Source organism: Tiliqua scincoides, chromosome 7 (genome assembly GCF_035046505.1).
Source record: "Tiliqua scincoides isolate rTilSci1 chromosome 7, rTilSci1.hap2, whole genome shotgun sequence".
Taxonomy (NCBI): Eukaryota; Metazoa; Chordata; class Lepidosauria; order Squamata; family Scincidae; genus Tiliqua; species Tiliqua scincoides.
The window spans coordinates 65484356-65501609 of NC_089827.1; the positions used below are offsets into that span (position 1 = coordinate 65484356).

The 17254-nt window shown below is 45.5% G+C and overlaps 1 pseudogene; it reads left to right on the forward strand.

The window, feature by feature from the left end:
* The first annotated feature begins 14192 nt into the window (after positions 1-14192).
* On the forward strand, positions 14193-14312 carry LOC136657977 (5S ribosomal RNA; annotated as a pseudogene).
* The last annotated feature ends 2942 nt before the right edge of the window (positions 14313-17254 follow it).

Genomic DNA, 17254 nt, shown 5'->3' on the forward strand with positions numbered 1-17254 from the left:
TACACCATAGTCTTTTGAGACTGAAGGTCGCCAACCAACCTTGAATAACTACTGTGTAAAAATCTTTCAAATTGCCTCCATCATGGTTGTTGCAATGCAAACATGACCTTGAACAGTAGCATCGCAATGGCAAACATCCCCACAGATGACTATACACGAAGACCTACCAGGACCGAACTACAATTTCCGTTACCGTTGCCTTTCTTCTTTATTATTTGTGGGATTCAGAATAGCTGCAATGGAGCAACAAAAAGGGATGAATTTTCTTTCAACAAAAGATAACCCACCAACCAGACCAGTGGGTGGGCCAAGGCTCCTAGACTAAACCATAAATGTGTCTGCAGTTAGGGTGAATATTTTTCTGGTACATTTTCTAATTTCCAGTGGCTTCAGGATTCATTTTTCTGTTATTTATATTTCAGCGCAATCTTTCTTCAGAAGAATCTTTCTCATAACAACAGTGTAATGAAGCATATCTGAACAGCTTCAGTGCATCTTGTCCATTTCACTGGTGGGGGGAGGAGGAGGGGAAAATACGACTAAATGGGCGTTTCCAAATTTAAAATCTTTAATTGTTGAAAATTTTCTTAATCGGTGGAGGAACCCTCTATAGCCAGCCTGATCAATATGTTTGCCTGTGAAATCATATAGTTGAAAGGCCTCATAAGAGTGTGTGTGTGAGTTATTTTTTAGCTTTTCAGAAACTATGGGTAGAGACACAGGAAGTATAGATGATATGTTAAAAATAACTACGGTACAGAAACTGACCTTTTAAACTAGGCTGCGGTGATCTGCCTTACCAGTCAAAAGACAAACAAAAAAAGGAGTCTGTAGGAAACATTTTAATTCTTCCGGCACATTCTTTTCCCCAGGGTTTTAAGGAGGGGAGAGCTGTGTAACTGACCGGCTAATGCTGAGTTTGGTTTTGGCATTCCCTGAACCTCCAAAGCTTGACAAATTTGTAACGGCCTTTTTTAGACTTTAGAAATGCTACTTTAGAAGAGCTGGGGATGGGTGACAGGGCTTCAGGATGTGAGGTGAACATGTTGATTCCTATGTTCCTATGTACCGACTGAACAGATATAAACGCATAAATGTGCCTGGACTGCTAAGTATGCGTGCCGGAGGCACAAATAACTTTGCTGGGTGAATGTTTGACCTGGGCTGATAATAGCACTACTGGTATCATACACTTAGATATAAAGTTTAAAAAGTAGAGATAAAAAAGTAATAACTACTCTTAAAAGCAAAATTTGTACAGCCCAATCCTTCTTAAAGCCCCACTTAGAGATGCAGCAGTGTCAGCATGGGCTATGCTGCATCTCCTGGGGATTTTTGGCTGCAGAAGGTATCATTGGGGTAAGGGGCCATTTGTTCCTGTGCCCCTGAGTAAGCCCCACCACTGGCGATAGTCCATGTTGATCCATACAGGTCAATCAGGCTCAGGAAGGGGGGCTAGCTATGACTTGTGCCGGCTCCTGTCCCCGTAGGCCTGATCCGCCCACCTCTTCCCCTGTCATCACCCTGTTCCACCCTTCCCCTGCCCTGCTCAACCCCTCTCCGTCCTCTCCTTGCCTTCCACTGCCTCTGTACTGGAAGGCTCTAGCCTTCCTACTGGTGTGCCTGGGCCTTGCACTGTTGCAAAGCACTTTTTGGCCCTTTTGTGATAGTGTCCTGGCGGAATTCACGTTCTGCTGGTACAAGCCACGGTACAGTTGGAAGGGCCTGTTCTGCTGATACAGGCCCCTTCACCTACTGAAATCCAAAAAGGCCACCCCGCAGCATATTAGGGGTGCTTCAAAGGAAACCACGAGGAACTCAAGTTATCATCTCAAGGTATCTAAAGTTCAGAGGGATTGCTGAGTGACAGTGGGAGCTAAGTCTACAACATGTTTTCAAACAGCACTACTCTATAACATAAGTTTTTAGAATAGAGGGCAATCTTCCTTGGCTCCAGTCTATAGCTATGAAGCTGCAGACCTGTACCTTTTATATATTGCCGGTGGTATTGGCTCATTTTTGAACCGTTAATAAAAGGGAAACTGAGAACTCAGAGCTGATTGCTCTTTATAATCCCTTGTGTTGATTTGCAATGTGTATACGTGGCCCTCAAGGAAGGAAATGTGAAATCCTGAATGCCACTTTGAATGCTGTGAGGGAGATAAAGCAGGGTGTAAATTTGTAAGTAAATAAATCAGTCTTGCAAATATTCTCCTTCTTACTGCAGCCACAGCTTGTGAGTGGAACACAATGCCTTTCATGAACTGGACACTCATTAACAGCCTTTTTTTTCTTTAATGTTCAGAGTTCATTGTTGTGTATTTCCAAGAAGGAAAAGATGAAGACTCTATTACACTGGTTCTCAAACTGGTGGGTCGTGACCCACAAGCCCAAGAAGCACTATCTATCTCCCCTTAAGGGGCAGGGCAGGAGGATGATGGCAACGTGATCCCCAGGATCGTGCCACCACCAGGGACGGAGGGGCTTTTCTTTACTCACCCTCTGTCTGCGCCAGCCACCTAGGGGTGCGGGGAGCCCCACAAAGCCCTCTTCAGGGCTCCCTGCATCTCAGATTTAAAAAATGTGATTGCAACCCACTTCCAGGTTGCACTCACGGAACCGGAAGTGGGTTGCAATCGCATTTTTTCAAAGTTAAGAGGTGCGGGGAGCCCTGCAGAGGGCTCTGCGGAGCTCCCCGCACCGCCAGGAGGCTGGTGCAGACATAGGGTGAGTAAAGAAAAGCCCCTCTGTGTCCGGTGGTGACACGATCCTGGGGATCACATCACCACCATCTCCCCAGCTCTGTAAAGACTTACAGTGGTGCAAACCCGACATGCAAGTTTGACAACCGCTGCTCCATTACATCTGCCACAATCCTTGCTCTTTCTGTCTTGGTGTATGAAAATGTGCGTGCACACACACACACACACACACACACACACACACACAATTCAACCTTTTCTCGGTTTTGTGTTTTGGGACACCATCTGTTCCCTTTTGCTCACCAGGCCTATAAGTAGAGAATTATAAGGTGGCTCAGTAAATGAGATGTCAGAGCATTCTAGAGGTGGAAGACAAGTACCACAGTTTACTACTAGACTTCTCAGACCTGTACAAAGCACCAGTTTAGACCTACATTAGTGTGCAACATCGAACTCATGTTTTTACTTGAACGCATGAAAAATAATAATAATAAAGCCAGCAATGTTATGTGCTATTCAGATTAGTTATCACTTAAAACCTTCTGCTAGGCAGACATATGGATAAACTAAGCAGAGATTAACCAGGTCTGAGTTGGCATTAAAATCCTAATGTCAAGTTCGTGTGCTTAATAATATAAAAACCAAACCAGAGCAGGTCAAAAGTAATCCAGTCTGATCATGGTTTCGTTTTCAGAATTACAAGATGGGGGCCCTTCTGGAAGAGCCACAACAATTACCTAGAGATAATTCAAGGTTGTCTAAAGATAACCAGAGAGTGCAGAAATCTTGTTTACAGTTAGATCTGCCCATGGTCTTGCTGCAATATTTGAGAAGGTTTAAAGAGGCCAAGCTTCAAACAGTCACTTCAGATACCAATGTCTGACAAATATATGGATAAGCTAGGGATTTTTTTCATCCGTCACAAAAATAAGTGGCAGTAGAGTCTAGTGCAGTGGTTCTCAAACTTTTAGCACCAGGACCCACTTTTTAGAATGTAAATCTGTCAGGACCCACCAGAAGTGATGGCATTAAACTCGAAGTGATATTATGGCCAGAAGTGATGTTATCAAACAAGAAAATATTTAACACCTCCCCCATATGACAAAATCAAATCAAGTAAGTCACTGCGCAATCCTGAACAGTGTGTGCCGGCTTACCGCCAGCATGCATTGTTGCAAATGTGCCCTAAGTCACGTTTGCAGGCTCTACTGCCGGGCGAGCTCTAGTGCTAGCTCAGCGCTGGCTGGCGCTAGGTTAGCGCTGGGTGGCTGCCGGAGCTCCACCACTTGGCGGTTGCATGGACCGCCAAGTAGCGGAGAGGTAAGTGGAAGTGTGGGAGAAGGTGGGGAGGAGGTGTTCCGGGGAGGTGGAGGCGGGCGGAGGGTGGGGAGAGGGAGGGGAGGAGGCATTCCGGTGAGGCGGGGAGAAGGGCAGGAAGGAAGCGTGCCAAGGGGAGGGACCAGGGAGGGAGGGAGGCGGAACTGGTGTATCCATGTAGGAGGCCATCACACTTTTTTCTCTCTCTCTGTCTCTTCCTTCATTCTGACCATGACTTTGCCTCCTATTGGACAGTTACATCTGATGAATGAAGCACTGCTTTCAACACCCTCTGTCCAGGGTTATTGCACAGATATGCAAGCTAAAGACAGTGGTGTAGTTAGAGGGGGTGCAAGGGTAGCAATTGCACCAGGCTGCAGGCTGCCTGGGGGCAACAATCTGGCCATCCGCCTACACGGTTGCATCTTCTGTGATCACTGCTCCTTCCTCTTGCAAAAAGTGCCAGGAAAAAAATGGCACTCTGTGCAAGAGGGGCAGCAGCTACCACAGTCTCTGGTCGCTTGCTCCCTTCCTCTGGGGTTTGGTGAGAGACCGAGGGGTTTGTGGAGTGAGCAGGAGAAGGCAGTGGATTTTTTAATTTTTCAAGTTTGTTTTTTAACTGCAGGGTGACATCACAACCAGGAGTGATGTCACTTCTGGGTGTGACGTGGGAGGGATCATTCTTAACTTTTCCCTGAGCTCCAGGATAGCTAGCTACTCCACTGCAGTATATTCTGAGTGAGACAAACAGTGCACTCTGAAGGTTTTTTTTTTTTCCTAACAGTGTTATTTGGGTTCATTTGCATTTGACTGTCTTGGTCACAGTAGGCCAGACATTATGCATGTGCTTGGCTGAGAAACCACTGGAGGAAAAGTACAGGATAGGTGTGGTGATCTCAAGTTATCTCAAGCGAGTGAGTGCAGGCAAGTGACTTCCCATGCAGCACTGAAATTGGCATGTGAGATTTTTTGCATTTTAGGGCACAAACCTAATCAGGTCTACTCAGAAGTAAGTCCTATTTTGTTCAATAGGACTTACTCTCAGGAAAGTGTGGTTAGGATTGCAGCCTTAAATAAGGTTTGAGTGTGAAATCTGCTCTGTATCTTCCCCTTTATTTCTTCATGTGCTGGTCTCTTTCTTTCTTTCTTTCTTTCTTTCTTTCTTTCTTTCTTTCTTTCTTTCTTTCTGTCTGTCTGTCTGTCTGTCTGTCTGTCTGTCTGTTAATGCTCATCTCCTGTGATCTCCCTCTATGATTTCAGAAAATATCATGTAGAAAATGCCCTGAGAGAAAAACCTTAAAGTTAGCTACAGGAAACTGTGTTGTGATGTTGGGGGAAATTCCACATGACTAAAATGAACTTCACAGTATCTTTGTACTTTGCTAAACGGGAAGTAATCGTGGCTTGCTCGTCAAATGCAGGGAGTTCCAGTAATTCAATGCCATCACGCTAACTTAGGAAAACAACATATGCTTCAAATGTTTACAGCAGTCCTCCCCATCCTCACCCCCAAGCGACTGTAAACTACAAAAACAAAACAAAGAACCTCTTTCTTGTCCCAATCCCTCTGACCCAATACTTTCTTTTTCTTTATTGGGAATGGCTCTACTTTATGTCTCCCATATACAGCCATCCTCCAAAAGATAAATGTTTTATGTCAGTACTTTCCCTTCCTGTCACTCTCACATGAGGATAGCTGCCAGAGAACTTCCAGGGAAGGGGTTGGCAACTTCCCTGAAAATAGGGATCTGGATCTTAGGAGCAAGACAGTATGTAGCTATGATGTCTCTATTATGTCTCATTATATCTCTATTATGTCATTATGTCTCATTATGGCTGCAATCCTAACCACACTTTCCTGAGAGCAAACCCCATTGAACTAAATAGGACTTACTTCTGAGCAGACCTGGTTAGGATTGTGCCCTAAGTCTCTCTTATGTCTCATTATGCTCCATTCCTCACCTTTCCTACCCAACACCTGTGTGATGAAACTGAGAGCCCAATCCTAAGTGATCATGACAATGGAAGAGTGCTGTGCCAGGCTTGTGCCAGGATCCTAACCTCTTGCCTTCCTTTCTTTCTCTTACTGTCCTTGGTTCTGCACAAGCACAACAGCTGACACGGGTCTGTGAAGATACATTTGGGCAGTGAAGGCTTGCCCCTTGAGAAGTCCTCAGGGACCAACACCATCCTTGCAGGATGCAGCACATGCCCCATTGGCACAGCTGTATCAGCAGGGGGAGGAATTTAGTTAACATTGGGCTGTCAGTCCGTGTGCTCTATATCAGGAGAAATGGGTGGGTAAAGGGCTGTTTAAAGATTAAGACAAAAGTCACTTGCTATATACATGTATTGTCATCGGACTGTGGTTTATAATGGTACAATCACAAAGACATCACTGGTAGTACTTAACAATACTGAACAGAGAATAAGATGCATCTTCCAGATGAGAAGACCCTGTGAAAAAACTGATTCAGTTTTGGAGCAGAAGTCAGTGAGAGTGGTTTGGCCTGGATGAAATCCTCAGCGGCCTGAACAGGTCTGGGATAAGTAACGAGAAGTAGTTCTTAGATCAGTGTTTCTCAGACGGTGGGTTGGGACCCACTAGGTGGGTTGCCAGCCCATTTCCGGTGGGTCCCCATTCATTTCAATATTTTATTTTTAATATATTAGACTTGATGCCACCATGGTATGTGACTGAATTTGGGTAAATGTTACAGATCTGTACTTTTAACAGGCTACTTCGTATATGCTTTTAATAATGATAGTCAATGGGGCTTACTCCTGGGTGAGCGTGGATAGGATTTCAGCCTAGGACTGTTAAAACCCTTCCTGCTTGATGATGTCACTTCTGATCATGACATCACTTCCGGTGGGTCTTGACAAATTCTCATTCTAAAAAGTGGGTCCCGGTGCTAAAAGTTTGGGGATCACTGCCTTAGCTAAACTATGCTTGTTTTGATCTCTCCCCCCCCCCCAATTCCTTGTTACAAACCCCATTATCTCATTACCTTGGTGACTTAGGCCAGATCCTAACCTCTCCCTGCCAGCTTGGCATTATACCCAGCTGCTTGGATTTGCATCAGCAAATTTAGCTGGTGTGCGACAAGGGGTAAGGGGATACATATCCCCTTACTCTGAGTTGCACAGCAGCCACCCCCGAACCTGCACTTGATACAGTGCAGGCCAGTGGACCTGCCTGTCCCATTGCAGGTTAGGATTGGCAAATTATTCTCCCTCAAAGGGAAAGATAATGCACACAGAAAGCATTTTAAGTGTGTCTTGATCAAGGAGACTGGGGCACTATCAGAGAGGGGAAAGAATGTAATGCAGTAATATAGCCAAGCAGATAAACTGTATAATCAAGTATAATCCAATCAGAACCATAAATTGTTGGAGAAATGAGCTCAGACTTATTAGATTCTTATAGCAAATTCAGTTTGTGATTTATAATCTCACCTGCTCCACATTTAAAATGCTGAGTTGTGTTACTGTATCAGTAGGGGAAAATTATTTCATATAATAATATGATTTCATCTACTTCAGGTATAAACTTAATTAAAGTAACATTGTGGGGGATGGGAACCTTGAAAGCTGCTGTGCACCTCACTTTGCAAATTTGTTATATTTGATAGCCCTCATAAATGTAGCATAAATAACATTTTTTATTTCAATTCCAAACCTTCCCTTATACTGTTTTCAATACAGTGCATTATGCTTTAAACTCTGTGATAAAAGCAATTTGTGATGTGCTATTTTCAGAACAGGGTTATTTACTTTAAATGGCACATTGCCACTGGCTACAGTGAAATCATTTTTTTTTTTCTAACTCAAAATTATTTCTGCTTCAGAATAGCAAAGCTGCTCTTAAACTAACCTTACTGAAGGGGGAAAAAATGGGTTTAATCTCAGTCAACATAAGCACAGGGGAAAAAAATCAATGAAGGTGGAGGCCATAGAGACTGATAATTAAAATGTACACTGTCTCCCATACAATCAGGTTGTAAAATAAGCTTAAATAATATAAAGGGTCATCAAAATCTACAGAATACAAATACCTCATAGAATAGTCTCTAAGACTACTGTACTGTTTTATTTACTTCTGTAGTATAGCGTGCAAATGTTTCCAGTAAAATAAATAGTATTTGGCAGTAAGGTCCTGGAATCTGAAGGATTTCTTTAGACCTTCTAACATTGTCAAACACACGTGTAAAATGCACCAATTTCCTTGTGAGGGCTGCATAATGTTTGACTTTAAAAAACCAACAGACCCAGAATAAGTGCTGAACAAAGCACTGATTTTGTTGCAGGGGGGAAAATGTTTAGAGCAGTGGTGATGTCTGAAAAGTGGGGGCATATCTTGAGGATTAATTACAGCTGGGGTGAGTGGCCTGGGGTGATTAACTGATTCTAGTCATTCATTAAGTCCAGGAACTACTCTCAGCCTTGAACGGTATCAGCTAAAAATGACACCCTAGAGCCCTGCTATTGTATAGTCTTTGCACATTTATTTTTCGCAAATGTTTGTCGAAAGCAGAGGCGGATTAATCAAAATGAATGCAAGCCACAAAGCTTCAACTTTCTGGGTTCTATTACTGTATAACGAATCTGATTCAGAGGAGATGCTAGATTTCCTTGGCCTCAGTCCTCAAAGATGGTCACGACAATGTTGTCCTCAGGCATCCTAGTCTTACGGCCCAAATCTAATGGGCCTGGATGGCAGCGGAACCCTTGTTCTGCTGGTGCTGACTTCAGTAATGTGAGGCCAGAATGCTGGCAGGAAGGCTGGAGCCTTTCCACCTGCACCAGGCGATCCCCAGCTTCTTGCTGGGATGGTGGGGGAGATGGGACAGGGTTAGGGAAGGCAGAATGGGGGCAGGGAGGGGGTGAAACTGGGAGGAGGTTGTAACAGGGAGTGGGGAGGCTGCGGGATGGGGTGGATCCGGCAGCTATCCCCCTTTTGCTAGTGCAGGTCCAGGGAGACCCATTGTGAAGTGGATATTTAAATCCCTTTCACCCCTGAAGCCTCCTGATCTGTTGTTCACCCCCCCCCCCCGGCCTGCTGGATACCTGGCAAACCTGGACACCAGCAAACATAAACAGCATACCTGTTTTTGGTGTGGCTGCACCAGCAAAGGGCGGGGGGTAGGATTGGGCTGTTAAAGACATTCAGAGCTGTGACAAAACACATAGCAGCCTCGGTTGATGCTAACCCAGTAAACATACTCGGTATTAAGTGAGCTGCGCTGGGTCAAAGTCAGCCTAGTGTATAGGTTTGGCAGGTCTTCCTGGCAGAAATGAGCCTTTGCTTGGGATGAAGATCAGTACTTGAGGGATCCTAATAGGGTTCTGGAATATGGTCTGAGGGTGCTGAAGATATGTAGGTCTAGGTCTGGAAACTCCATGCACACTGTCTTGAGTCCCAGCATGGAACAAAGGGGAAATATAAATGTGACAACAAACTAAGTGAAGAATGCAGTAGCCTGGTGGTTACTGGAGCTAGGAGGTTTGAATTTGTTGGACCACTGCTTCAGTGACTACACGGAACATTTGTTTCTCGGCCCAATTCACAATGCTGTTATTGACCAGCATTCACGGTGTGGGTTCAGGTTATCTGAGGGACCACCTTCTCCCATACATTCTGGCCCAACCTCTTAGGTCATTTAAGGGGTTCTCCTACACTTGCAGCTTTATCCCAAGTTAGAGGGATGGCGGCACAAGGGTGAGCCTGCTCTTTAGAGGCTCCACAACTATGGAATTCCCTACTGGAGGAACTAAGAACTACCTCTCCCTCGTGGCTTTTCGGGGAGGGCTCAAAACATTTCTGTTTAGTCTTATGAGTGTGTGATGTGCCGTCTGTCTGCTTCCTGTACCTCTATGCCCTTTTTCGTTTTTATTTCTTGTTTTATTGTTGTTTAGATTGTGGTGTTTGTGTTTGTTTAGTGGGTCGTGACCCTATTTTTGGACCCCACATCCTATTCCCAGGCCTGATCCACCAACGCGGGTGCACACGGACTTGCACCAGCTATGTAGCTTGAGCAAGTCCGAGTAGACCCATTGCACTGACTGGGGCTTTCCTCTAGGCAAGGGGATGAATGTCTGCTTACCTTGAGGAGACCTCCGGCCCGCAAATTTCCCCCGCCAGTTGCATCACAGCCCATGCTGGCCCTGCTACACCGATGTGTGGGAATTTGCACTTGTTTGGGCTACCCATCTTCTTAAAAGGATCCTAACTTCTGATTTCAAGGCAACACCAGCAAACCTAAACAGTTCATGTCACCCACCATCCGAACTCTTATTCTGGTATGAAGTTTCTCAAGAGTGTTTCATGGCTTGTCTATAATTGATGGGGTAAAATGGAAAAACACCCCACGAGTGAAGCAAGCATCACAATTATAGATTCTATCTCCAGTGCTTCCTGCGGTGTTTTAAACATATTGATATGGAACCTAAGAGCTGCAAATGTGTTTACTGTGTATATCAAATCCATGGAAATGTACTTTGTCTGAAAGGTTAAATTACATCACACGGGTCTTTCCCTCAACTGTTCATATTGTTTTTTACCCATGTTGTAAAGTCACAATGCACTCTTTTAGATAGGGAAAATATATCATTACGGTTCTGCTTTGATTGTGCAAATGACCTCAGATAAATGAAAAGGGATATTTCAACCCTTTATTATAGGTTGACGGCATGTTAGTCTTATCGCGCAAGACAGCATTTAACATTGAATTATGCTGTCTCCCTGAATTAGTCATTATGAGGTTTTAATGCACCATAAAACAAGTCTTATGATCTCCAGTTTGGTAAGATGCCAGTCTAACATATTAATGCAGCATATATCTTGCAAAGAAATAGTTTGGCAACAGCGCTCTTTGAACCTTAGAATTTTTTTTTCTTTCAGTGTATGAATTGCTGGGTTCTTTTCAAGTGCATTGTAAGTGGGCATTAAACAGATTATTGGCAGTAGTGAAAGCATTGAAAAAGCATTAGTGACAGCACTTCGAAGATCATTTTTGCTCAGTACAGATGGAAATGGACCCCCCCCCCCAATAACTTGGCATGCAGGATTGCTTGGGGCGGGAGTGGGGGAGATGAATTTCATGCACATGCCTAGAATTTCCTGAGTGGTTGGCAACCTTCAGTCTCGAAAGACTATGGTATAAGCCTACAGCACCCGGTATTCCCAGGCGGTCTCCCATCCAGGTACTAACCAGGCCTGACCCTGCTTAGCTTCCAAGATCAGACAAGATCGGGAGATAGTGTTCAGTATAGGGAGATGGTTGGCAACCTTCAGTCTCGAAAGACTATGGTATAAGCCTACAGCACCCGGTATTCCCAGGCGGTCTCCCATCCAGGTACTAACCAGGCCTGACCCTGCTTAGCTTCCAAGATCAGACAAGATCGGGAGATAGTGTTCAGTATAGGGAGATGGTTGGCAACCTTCAGTCTCGAAAGACTATGGTATAAGCCTACAGCACCCGGTATTCCCAGGCAGTCTCCCATCAAAGTACTAACCAGGCCTGACCCTGCTTAGCTTCTGAGATCAGACAAGATCAGGCATGTGCAGGGTAACAGTTTCCTGAGTACATTGATGAAATTACTCTAGTGCAGTATTTCTCAACCAGTGGTACAGGTACCACCAGTGGTATCTGAGGTGGTCTATAGTGGTACTCACAGGACCCCTGGGCACCCGCTGCCTGGGAGTGCGACCAGGAATGTGACACAATAAATAGTGGTAGGAGGCTCGGTTCGGTGGGCAGAGCTTCAAAGCATGCTTTTCCGCACTTGACAGAGATCACTTGTCCACCCTCTTACTGGTGTTTGTCACATCACATCTGGCCTCCAAACCCAGAAGTAACTGGTGATGATGTCATTGCCAGTTACTTCTGGTGGTACTTGGAATAGAAGGACCATGTGAAGTGAAGGACAAACATTGAGAAACACTGTTCTAGTGGCATCTATAAACAAGGAACAACCAAACAATATAGCTAGAATCAGAGGGCCAGAAGGAAACGGAAGCACTTCTACTCCATTTTCTGCATTGGCACAGCTGAATTTTATACTCAGAAGTTAACAGCCCAGACTTATCCTAAGTACCAGAGCCATGACGAAATGGTGCTGAAATGGCCACTGCTATATCCAGCATGGGCAACAAGGCTGCTGGAAGGTTCCATGAGGTAAGGGGAACGCTGGGAAAGGTCCCTGAAGCTGCTATGGGGCTACTTGGGTCAGTGCCAGCAAAATTGCTGCTGCAGGCATGTGCAGCTGTGTGTCAGCAGATAGGATAGGTGGATTGGGCCCGGGAGGGGGGATTGAATCTGATGGCAGCCTCTGCAGTGTCCCTGCCCTCTCCCAGTCCTGGTCCACCCATGCCTCATTTTACCCCCTCCCTGCCCTCCCCCGGAATACCTCCACACTGCTCAGTGGTGAACGGATCGCCATTGGTTCCTGGCGCCTCTCCAAATGACATGAAGGTGCAGTGCCATTCCATGCTAGCTTCCACCAGTGCTCACCTCCACGCTGGTGCCTGCCTCTCTCAGTGGTGTCATTAGGAGGGTGCGGGGGGTGTGGGCCGCACCGGGTGACGGGCACAAGGGGGGTGATGCACACTTGGGGGGGTGACATGCTAAAATCGCGGTGGTTAGGTGTAGCCCCATCATATTATATACCGTCAGATGTGGAATTTTGAGCAGAATGCAATGCAACAAACCAGAGTGAAATATCTCCTTTCTATCAAAAGTTGGGGCCAAAAAACCGGAGAACCAAAAAATGCATGGAGCACTATGGAAAGTGAAAGTGAGCCATATCGTGTGTTTACTCGCAAGTAGGCAAAATTGCCTTAGTTCATCAGAAAGGGCAGGCTGAGAGGAATCCAATGACACCAGAGTGGTCCTGATCCAATGAATGCAGCGCCCAGAAACACCTGAGAAGGAAGTCCCTCCCTCCAAGCAGATGAATGTATTGAGCCCTATGGAAAGCAAAAATAAGCCTCACAGTTGAGTTTACTCATGAGTAAGCAAACGTGCCTTGGCTGGTGTGGAAGATCAGGTGAAGGAGAGTGCAAAGCTACCAGAATGGTCCTGATCCTATGCACCTGCAGTTAAACAAGTGCTCCAGAAGGCAGCCTCCCCCCCCCCCCCACACACACACACTATAAAGGATCAAAACAAACTTCAGCTGATAAGGTGAACTTTTTTGAGACTTGCAAATCCAGGTGGATCCTGACAGTGATCTGGTTTAAACAGAAGTTCTTAAATTGAACTGGGCACTGGGTAGGGCTGAAAACCTTACTGGTTTTGGAGAGGGGGTGTTATTGCAGGCAGGCTACGGAAGAAATTCACTTGGTGGAACAGGGCTGGCTTCTGCTTATTTAATTATTTGTTTCACTTTAATTATTTATACTTATTTATTTTAATTTGCCTGATGATGTTACTTCCACAATGACATCACTTCTGATGGGTCTTGGACAGATTGTCATTCTAAAAAGTGGGTCCCAGGGCTAAAAGTTTGAGAAATGCTGCAATAAGTTGTTAGTAAGTTGACACCCTGGGTGTGTGTGTGTGTGTGTGTGTGTGTGTGTGTGTGTGTGTGTGTGTGACACCACTAGTGACCAAAATCACTAAAATCACAGTTTGGAGGAATAATACCATTATGTTATATATCAATCTATGCATCATTTCATGCAGAATGTGTTCTGTCTTTGTTCTATCAAAAGGTACAGGCAAAAAACCAGTGGGGGCGGAGTGATGGTACATCACCACACCCACCACCTGGGGTGTTGCGCTGCCCACTGTGTGGGGGGTGACGCGCTGGCATCCTGCACCGGGTGACGTGAACCCTAGTGATGCCACTGCTCTCAGTGGCTGCTACAGATGGTCATTGCCAGGGCAGCATGCTGGAGACTGGCGCTGCAGCCCTGGTGGATGGGACTGTAAATTTCTTTCTCCAGATTAAGGCAGAGAGAAACATTATGATAATTTGGAGCTTCCGCAAAGAATGGCGGCCCCATGTCAAGTTCCCCTCTCCTCCCGAACAGCTACTACACCATAGGCTGTGTCCTGATTTCATGTCGTTGTATTCTGCATTTCTCTGCTCTCATTCAAGTAACTGAGTGCTGTTTGTGGAGGACATACGCACACAGCGTTACAACAGATTGATGTGAAATTTGTTATTTGTGGCAATAGTTACCCTGCACATGCCCGATCTTGTCTGATCTCGGAAGTTAAGCAGGGTCAGGCCTGGTTAGTACTTGGATGGGAGACCGCCTGGGAATACCGGGTGCTGTAGGCTTGTACCATAGTCTTTTGAGACTGAAGGTTGCCAACCAACCATCTTATAGGAAGGGGAGAAAGATATTTGATGTGGAGCTGCTGCCCCTTGATTCTTGAACTCGTGTCTCACTAGGCAGTGCAGTAGATGCGTGAGTAGCACCAAAAGCAGAGACTGAATATTTATCTGCTTTGGTGGTTGCTGTGATAGTAAAGCTGGCTACAAATAAGAAATATCCTACCCTCCTCCCTGCAAAATCTAGTCTTCCCCCTCCAGTAGGTCTAATAGAACTTGCCTTTCATGTTGCACCATCACAGCTTGAGTGAAATTCCATTTGATGTGACAGAAAGGGAAAGGGAACTAGACATATGGGAGCTGTTTTGGAAACAGCTGCATTTACTATATAGTTGCATTACTAAACAGTTGCATTTACTATATATAACTTTGAATGTGGTCCTTGATGTCCAATGTTCAAGCTCTGCTTAGTAGTGAACTACCAGTTAGGTCCTCCACCAGGTTGCCCAGTGGTGGGCCTGGAGGGGGAGCAGGAGGGCAAATGCCCTGAGTGTTGTGTTCATGCAGCGCTCTTCATGCCCATGCAGGAAGCCTTCTTCTGACGCGATCTTAAACAGTACTTCTGGTTTTCTGGAAGCACTGCTTAAGAGTGTGGGAAGCCTCACAACGCTTCCCCAGTTGGTTCCAATGTGGTGTGAGGTTCTGTGGTGCTGGGTAAGGAGTGGGGTGCGGCGTGGTGCAGGGGGCAGTATCGCGGACTGTTGCCCCAGGGTGAATAGCAGGGCAGGTCCGTTGACTGGAAGTACAAAATTATCTTAGGGAAGTATTTTTTGTGCATCCTCTGAGTTACTGTCCAAGAGCAGTACTTTGTGGGCCAGGTCACACTACCACGGTCTTCATCCTCTGTCCAATTCTTGCCACTCCCTGAAGTATAGGAGGAAGTGTTAGGGCAAAATTTTAGCTTCCTTTTGGAGAATGGAACCCAGCAGAAGTGGGGAGGGGAGCTGTGGGGAAATCCTACCCTGTGTGTGTGAAAATGAAACCTACGAACAATTGCACTTCATTATTATTTTTTTTCAATTCCCTCTCCTTTACAATAAAGGTCAAGCCAAATGGCTTTTTCATCTCCTGGTATTTGTAGATAAGGGCATGCTTAGCAATCTATCTCCTTCAAACATCAAACAATATATTGAGGATGTCGCCTGCATTTTCCACGCTAACCCTGAAAGGGTCCACTACTCAATAATTATAGTAGTCACAATCCTTTTGGCATTTTCTTTTATAATTACTTGTCTGGAGAAAAATGCAGGCAACTCCACCCATGACAAGACTATTTGTATTGCCATCATTATGTCTAAGCTTTGACCCAGCAGCCACAATATTCACAGGCCTTGAGGTCCTGGACTTCTACGAAAAGTTGTACTTACATTTGCTGTATATTCTGTCTTGGCGCTCAAAAGTCTTCCAAGGTATACCCAGGGATGTGTTGGAGCCACAGCACCGAGACTCGAGACAAGATTCGCGTCTCAGGCCACTTGAACTCCGTGGGGCTCCCAACACCTCCCCAGACCCCAGCAGCAGGTAAGGCAAATTTTAAAAACCCCCTCTTCCCCTGCAGCGGCCCTATCCTGAAGATCATGTTGCTGCTTTCCACCCCGTCCCCCTCAAAGACTTACCCAGGTTCTTGAACTCCCAGAGAGTTTGAGAACCAGTGCTATTGAGGATTGGCAATAGACTTCCAGGACCATTATCAGAGCTGCCTACACCTGCCGGAGCAGGTAAGACAGTGGAGGAGGTGGGGAGGGGGTGAAATAGAACGAGGAAAGGAAGGGGAGTGAGCAAAATGGGGTGAGAGGGACGTGACAGGGGTGGGGAGGCTTTGGGAGGTGGTGGATCGGGGCCAAAGGTGCAAGCTGGATCCTATCCCCTCCAGTAGCAGCCTTCCCTTTTTCTCCTTGGATGAGCACTAGTTAGTGCAGGGCAGAAACTGTTACCCTGCGCATGCCTGATCTCGTCTGATCTTGGAAGTTAAGCAGGGTCAGGCCTGGTTAGTACTTGGATGGGAGACCGCCTGGGAATACTTGGATGGGAGACCGCTGGGTGCTGTAGGCTTATACCATAGTCTTTCGAGACTGAAGATTGCCAACCAAGGAGACCTATTGCAGGTTAGGAGGCTTCTGCAAGGATAAGGAGATTTAAATTCCCTTTCCTAAAGCCTCCTGATATCCCCCCACTGGATACAGTGTGCCCTTTTTTGGTGTGGCTACACCAGCGGGGAGGGATGGATAGGATTGGGCTCCAAGAATAAAGCAAGTAAGAATTAAGAACGAATCCAAAATCATTGTGCTTTCCTCATTGTCCCTAGGATTGGCCAACAGCAAATACAATCTTTGTGGGAATAAAGAATAGTTTTATTTTTCTCTGTGTGGCTTTTGTTTGCTTTCTATTACAATATTCATGAGAGGATTTATTTGTACGGCTCCTTAATGGAATTCTAAGTATATTGTTTTCAATGGAGGTCAAATTATCACAACAAACCCATAGCAGTGAGTAGCTTCTTAGAGTTCTCTCTTTGATCTGTGTATTCTATGTTTAAAAAAGGAATTGAGAATAAAACAGCCAATATGATAATGCCATTGAACAAATCAATGGTAAAACCACACCTGGAGTATTGCGTCCACTTCTGCCCACCGCATGTCATAAAGGACATAATGGAACTATAAAAGATGCAGAAGAGAGCAACCAATATGATTACTGGGCTGGGAAACTTCCTTTATGAGGAAAGGTCATAGTGTTTGGGGCTCTTCAGTCTAGAAAAAAGACACCTGGGAGGGATATGATTGAAACGTACAAAATTAGTGGTGGTGGTGGTGGTGGGGGAATAGCAAGAGATGTTTTTTTTTCTCTCTCTTACACATCACCAGAACCAGGGGACATCCACTCAAATT